Below are 6,348 nucleotides of genomic sequence, written 5' to 3' on the forward strand. Positions count from 1 at the left end.
AAGCAGAGAGGGTCTATTCCCATCCCTAGAACACTAATTGCAGGTTCAACAGCCTGGCCCTGGCTCTAGACCTCCCATCCCACCACCTCCCCTCTCTGTTGGATTATCCAGCTGTTATCCCTCTATCAGGACCCTACTCATTCTGCACAATCCAGTTCAAACCGTTCTTGACATGGGCTGCCTTTCTGATTGCGATGGTCTCTCCATTTTTTATTTTCTATTATATTCTTTAGGTAACCCTCTCAGTTTGCATTTTTTTATTGTATTGTTCATCATCTAGTCTACCCAGTACCTAGCTTAGGACTGGTAGCAGAAGGTCCCTTCAAGGACCTGCCTACATTCAAGGCAGTAGGTCCCATGCCCTGCCTACATTCAAGGTCTATGTTCAACTCTGTCTCCATTGGGAGTTACTCTTTCTATGAAGAGGATCTGCTCCAGCCCAGTAACAAGATCAGTATACCAAGCCCAAGGTCAGCTGAAGGCCCTTGGAATGGAGAGAGACAGAGAACCCAAGAACTTCAATGACAGAGAGAGACCTCTAGCCGGGGTTTACAAGTGAGCAGGAGACATTTTAAGAGTGTACTGTAGAAAAACAAAATCTTTATTAAAATGTGAAGGGAACTTTGAGCATGTATTGAAGAAAGTTTAAGGATTTTCTGCAGTTACTAAGACTATAAGAAATTCTATTCATTGTGGACAAGCTGTTCATGTGACACAGCAGGGAAGCTTGGCTTTGCTGCCAAAACATCTTTCAGAATTTGAAAACTTGGAGGCCTAATGTTCTCTCCAGGCTCTGAGTCATTTTACATAATCCCCTCCTCCTGGAACCACCCTTCCCTTCGCCAGGACAACTTAATCTTTACCAGGAGAACTTCACACATCTTAAATATCACCTCTTCTTGTGAGAAGCAGAGCGTGATCTTTTCCCATCTTCTCCACTGTAAGCTAAGTTTCTTCCATCATATGCATCCTGTACTTCCTGCACCTAGTCTAACACCTCCCTTCAATGCCTTACTTAATTATCCCCTTTCACTGATAGGGGTGGGCTCTCTGAAGACAGGAACCAAGCCTCATTCCTATTTGCCCAGCACAGTGTGCCTCAACACAGCAGGCACTCCAAAAATATTTGTTCAAAAAAGACAAAAAGTCCCAAAACGTAGGCAATGAAGAGGAAAAATCCAGGCAAGCCAGAGTTTCCTCTTGCAGTTACTCCTGGCCAAAATGGTTCACATTATGAAGAGAATGACATTTACACAAGAAAGCTACTGTGCAGTATTTATAGTACAATGCATTCATTTACAAAATAGTAGAGTTCTCATTTGTAATTTAATTATAGTCATTTTTCACCAACATGGGATGTTATCTTAAAGTATTTTTATTCAAGAATCCAAGCAAAGAGATGTATAGAGAGATGTTTAGATTCTGTGGGTCACACCTGATCATTGATGTCAAATTTGTCTCCAGAATGGAGGCTGCTACTGAAGTGTTCACCTTTGCTAAGGCAGCCATGATTAAAACTTGCTAATATTATTAACACAAACTTATGGTTGTTGAGTACTTATTTTGTGCCAGGAACTGGACTAAATAATTTACATTAATTATCAGAGATCACAACCTCTTTATGTGGTCAGCATTATTATTATCCTAATTCATTAATTTATATACAAGACATTTATTGGGTTTCTGCCACATAAAAGATATTGAAATAGGTATTAGGAATCCAATAGGGAATACAATAAGTATAAATTTTTCCTCCTGAAAATAAGAGGTGTGAGACGAAAATCAATTATGCTAGATTTTAAGAGCTAAGAGAAGGATAATAGGGAAAGGAAAAGGAGGCACTGGGTGTGCAATTCTGCATACAGAGCTTAGGAAAGATGTCACTGACAAGGGACATGTGAGCAGAGATGTGAAGGAGGTAAGAGAGCCCTTCAGTTATCGGGGGAAGAAAATTTATAGGCAAAGGACTGTCACACGTGAAGTCCTGAGGTAAGGACAGGTTTCAGTATTTGGGGATCAGCAGTGAAGTCCATGTGGTTAGAATAAAAGAAATGAGTGAACAAGAGGGAAAAACTGTGGAGAAGGGGCCAAGTAACATGGGGTCTTATAGGTTATTTTGAGAATTATGTCTTTATTTTTAAATTTTTGTTGAAATATATATCTCATTGTATAAATTTAAGGTATGCAACATTTATAGATTATAATATAATTGCCATTGTACACTTCTTTTATGCTACCTAATCATTTTTTGTATGTGTGGTTGGAATAATAAGATCTAGTCTCTTAGCAAGTTTGATGATATAATACAATGCTGGGGTCCAATCCCAGCGGGTTCAGGGGTAAATCTCCAGAATTTATTTACTATTAGTTGGAAGTTTATGCCTTTAAACCACATCTGTCCTGTTCCACCACTCCCTTAGTCTCTATAACCAGCATTCTATTCTGTTTTTATGAGTTTGGCCTTTTAGATTCCACACATAAGTGATATCATACAGCCTTTGTCTTTCTAAAGGGTACTCCAACTGCTGTGTGAAAAGTTTGAATAGGTCAAGGGTAGATATATAAAGTCCAAATAGGAGGCTATTGCAATAATCTATATAAGAGGACATGACTAGTGGCTTGAAATGATGTTGTCCTGGTGCAGCAGATGAGAACTGGTAAGGTACTGTATGCATTTTTAGGTGGAACCCACAGGATTTGCTGATGCATTAGTGTGGGCTATGAGAGAAATCAAGGATGACTCTAGCATATTTGCTCTTGGCAACTATAGATATAGAGTAATTATTGAGATGAGAAAGATAGGAAAAGGGATAGGCTTAGGAAAAAGATCAGAGTATGGACTTGAACACTTAAGCCTTAAATTCCTATTGAATAGCCAATGGGGATGTTGAGTAGGGATTAGGCACATGTGTCTGAGGTCAGAAGACTGCTGGTGGCTGGAATCACAAATGTGAGTCTTCAACATTGAAGTGACATTAATACTCAATACACTCAGTGGGCTTATGCAGGAAATGAATATAGATAGCAGTGATTCAAGACCTCAGACCTGGAGCAGCATGGCATTTAGGTACTGTGTCCATTCACAGAAGTAGATACTCAGAACCCATAGGAGGCTTTGAAAGATAAAGAGAGAGGAAGCAGGATTGGGCAAGGAAAGCCTTCCGACCACAAAACAGATCTAGAATCTCCTAAAGGGAATAGCCAGGAGGAAGCAGGACTGGGTAGCATGAGACTGACATGATGCAACTTAGACAGTTGTGGTCAGTCTAAGGTGAAGATCCAAAGCCACTGTGGTTGTTAACTTTCGCAATTTAAAGTGCGACAGCAAAATTAGCACAGATTTGTTTTTCCTTCTGCATGATGTTATGGATAGAAGATTTGTTGTTACCATAGATCCGAGAGAGCTCAGCATGTGGCTTTGTGTTTCCTTATTAAGTGGAGAACTTTATTCTTTTTTTGAAAGGAAGCATGTTAAGCTTCTCTTTGGCAAATCCAAATAGTGGGCATCAGGACTCTTCCACTTTTGGGGCAATTATGAGGTAAAATCAACAAGGACATCATATCAACAAGGACAGTTGATATGATAACAAAGCAGGCTACTAAGTGAATGATGGATAGGGGTGTGACAGCATGGAGATTCAGTGAGGGATGATTCACATCCAGGGCAAGAGTGCTGGAGATTTTATCACACCACTTAGAGCAGCAATTTAAAACGTATGAACTGTTTATTTCTAGAATTTTTTGTTTATATGTACCAACTCCAGTTGACTGTGGGTAACTAAAACCAAGGCAAGTGAAACCACAGGTAAGGGGACTACTGTAGTGAGGAATGAGGAGTAGAGAATGATGGGAACCTCCGAATTAGACGTGGATTTAGATTTGGCCCTACTGCAGCCTAGCTATGTGACCTTGGGCAAGTGATATAAACTTGCCAAGCTCTGCTGTCCTCAGCTGAGAATGGGGACAATAATTACTCATCCTCTTGCAGCTGCTGTGAGCATCAGTAACAGAACACACACAAAGTTTTTCTCGGTGGAAACTGGGTAAGTGCTCATTTTTCTGTATCCTCTCAGAAGATTGGAACAGCTCAGTGAATGTGACTTGCTGTTTTAGCTAAATTAAATTAAATTTTAAACCCTCTCTTATAGTCCTTAATTTTATTTCTTTTCCTTCCAAAAGCATCCAGGGTGAGGCCCAGCTGGCATCCTGACGGAAATCCCCAGTCTCTCTGGCAGAGACAGAATTCCTGCGACAGATCAGGGCTGCGTGGAAGGTTTCATTTTTACAGCCCGGTGAGCCGCACATTTTGCTCCTCTTGTTTGCTTTTATCTTGAGGTCGAAGAAATGATGCAATACATTATCACAAGTGGCTGCCCTTCACTCCCTGAACATCTGTGTTCGCAGCACCTGTCCGCTGAGACGGGAGGCTGCGTCTTGCTATCTGCTCTCTTACCTGCCGGCTCCTTTGAAACATGCTGCTCTTATTTGGACTACTTCTGCCAAATAGCGACAAGTTAAGGGGAATTTAGGGGAAAAAAATCTTTTTTTTTTCCATCTGGAAAGAACTCTGAGATGTTTATTAACCACCTTCTCTTTTTCTAATTTTCTTTATTTTGATTTTTTAAAAACTTTTTAATTGAATTTATTGGGGTGACATTAGTTAATACAATTTATATATATTTCAGGTGTACAGTTCTATAGTATATCATCTGTATATTGTATGGTGTGATCACCACCCCAAGTCAAGTCTCCCTCCTTCCATCACCATTTATCCCCCCTGTTCTCCTATGACCTCTTCTATCTGTCCTATCCCCTTCCCTGAGATTTGGGGGTTCATTTGTTACAACTGCATAGTCTAGACACTAACTCAGCTAATTATTTGAATTAGACTTTCTACACTGCCTTAGAAATATAAAATGCATATATTTTCGTAAACATTTTGTAAGGCTAGCATCATGGTAAGTTATAAAAATTCTCCTTCCACCCTTTCCTTTGTACATTTCCCTCACTCCTTCTCTATTTCAATTGGTTTGACAGTTTGTTGTTCTCACTGTTGAGTCAGTCACTGGGCCAAGATACAGATGCTAATTAACTTGTGCTAAGGTGTCAGCTTACCAGTGTGTGTCCCACCCTAAAGTACTGGCTTCAGGCAAAGCATAAAGACCCTTAGGTCAATTCCCTCTGCAGGAACCCAGAGCCCTTGTGAGCTGTGGAGTATCACTCACTGCCTCAGCCCCACTCAACTGAGATGTCTCCTGAGTGAAGACTGTGGAATGCAGATTCAGCCCCAGGATATACTACTGCAAGGAGGGGTGCCCATGTATGACATCTTAGAGACAGTAGGTGACAGGATGTTGTACTCACGCCTGTTCCCTATATGTCCCTGCCCCACCCTGTTCCACATACCTGCATTGCACTGAAATTCCCTTAAGCTAATTAAAGTGTCATAAGAATCTCTATTGATAGTTAGATGCCAATGCTGCGTAGTTACTCCACTGGTATTTTTTTTTAATCCACAGTTTGCATATATATGTGTGTGTATATATGTATATATATGCAAATATTTTTATGATAAGTTTCTTTGTCATGAAAGATTAAAACACCTCATTGATTTTGCAAAACAAAACAAAAACAGCATGCAGTTGTCTGTGTCTATGCGTTTATTAGTATTATTATTATTAGTTTTTTATTAATCCCTTTATATCAAACTAAAAAGGTTTTGCACAGCAAAGGAAACCATCAACAAAATAAAAAGGGAGCCTACTGAATGGGAGAACATATTTGCCAATGATACATTTGATAAAGGGCTAATATCCAAAATTTATAAAGAACTTATAGGACTCAACACCAAAAACTCCCACAAATAATCCAATTAAAAATGGGCAAAAGACTGCCCTAGCCTGTGGGTCAGTTAGTTGTTGTTAGAACATCACCCAGGGGAAAATTTTGACATTTTTGCCCTAACATCAAGTCCTATGGCTTTTACACATTTTTGTTTTGTGTCAATTAGGCATCTAATCTCCTTCTGTTGTCTGCTTTTTAATCCTCTAACCTGTTCACATTGTAGTCAACTGAGTTTTTCCAAAAACTAATCTGAGAGAACCCTGGAACTTGGGGTTGAGGCTGAAGCAGCCCCACGGTACATCAGAGACAGAAAGGTTGGGCACAAGATAAGGAAACAATTTTCAAGAGAAGTTTAATAAAAGAAAAAATAGTCCATTGAACTATAGTCAGTGGTAGAGTGCAGGCCACAGATGACAGTCACATAAGCAGCAGCATCTTCACCCCTTTAAGACTTCCCTGCAGACGGGCACAGGAAGGCACCTGTCCTAAGAGCCACAGGAGTGC

General features: G+C 40.1%; 1 long non-coding RNA gene across 1 annotated transcript; it reads left to right on the forward strand.

The window, feature by feature from the left end:
• The first annotated feature begins 3,934 nt into the window (after positions 1-3,934).
• LOC111827546 lies at positions 3,935-5,504 on the forward strand. The gene is made up of 3 exons (XR_002831158.1): positions 3,935-4,043; positions 4,180-4,292; positions 4,405-5,504. It is a non-coding gene; the product is annotated as an uncharacterized LOC111827546 (long non-coding RNA).
• Positions 5,505-6,348: the final 844 nt, after the last annotated feature.

This window comes from Myotis lucifugus, unplaced genomic scaffold (assembly GCF_000147115.1).
Source record: "Myotis lucifugus unplaced genomic scaffold, Myoluc2.0 scaffold_183, whole genome shotgun sequence".
Taxonomy (NCBI): Eukaryota; Metazoa; Chordata; class Mammalia; order Chiroptera; family Vespertilionidae; genus Myotis; species Myotis lucifugus.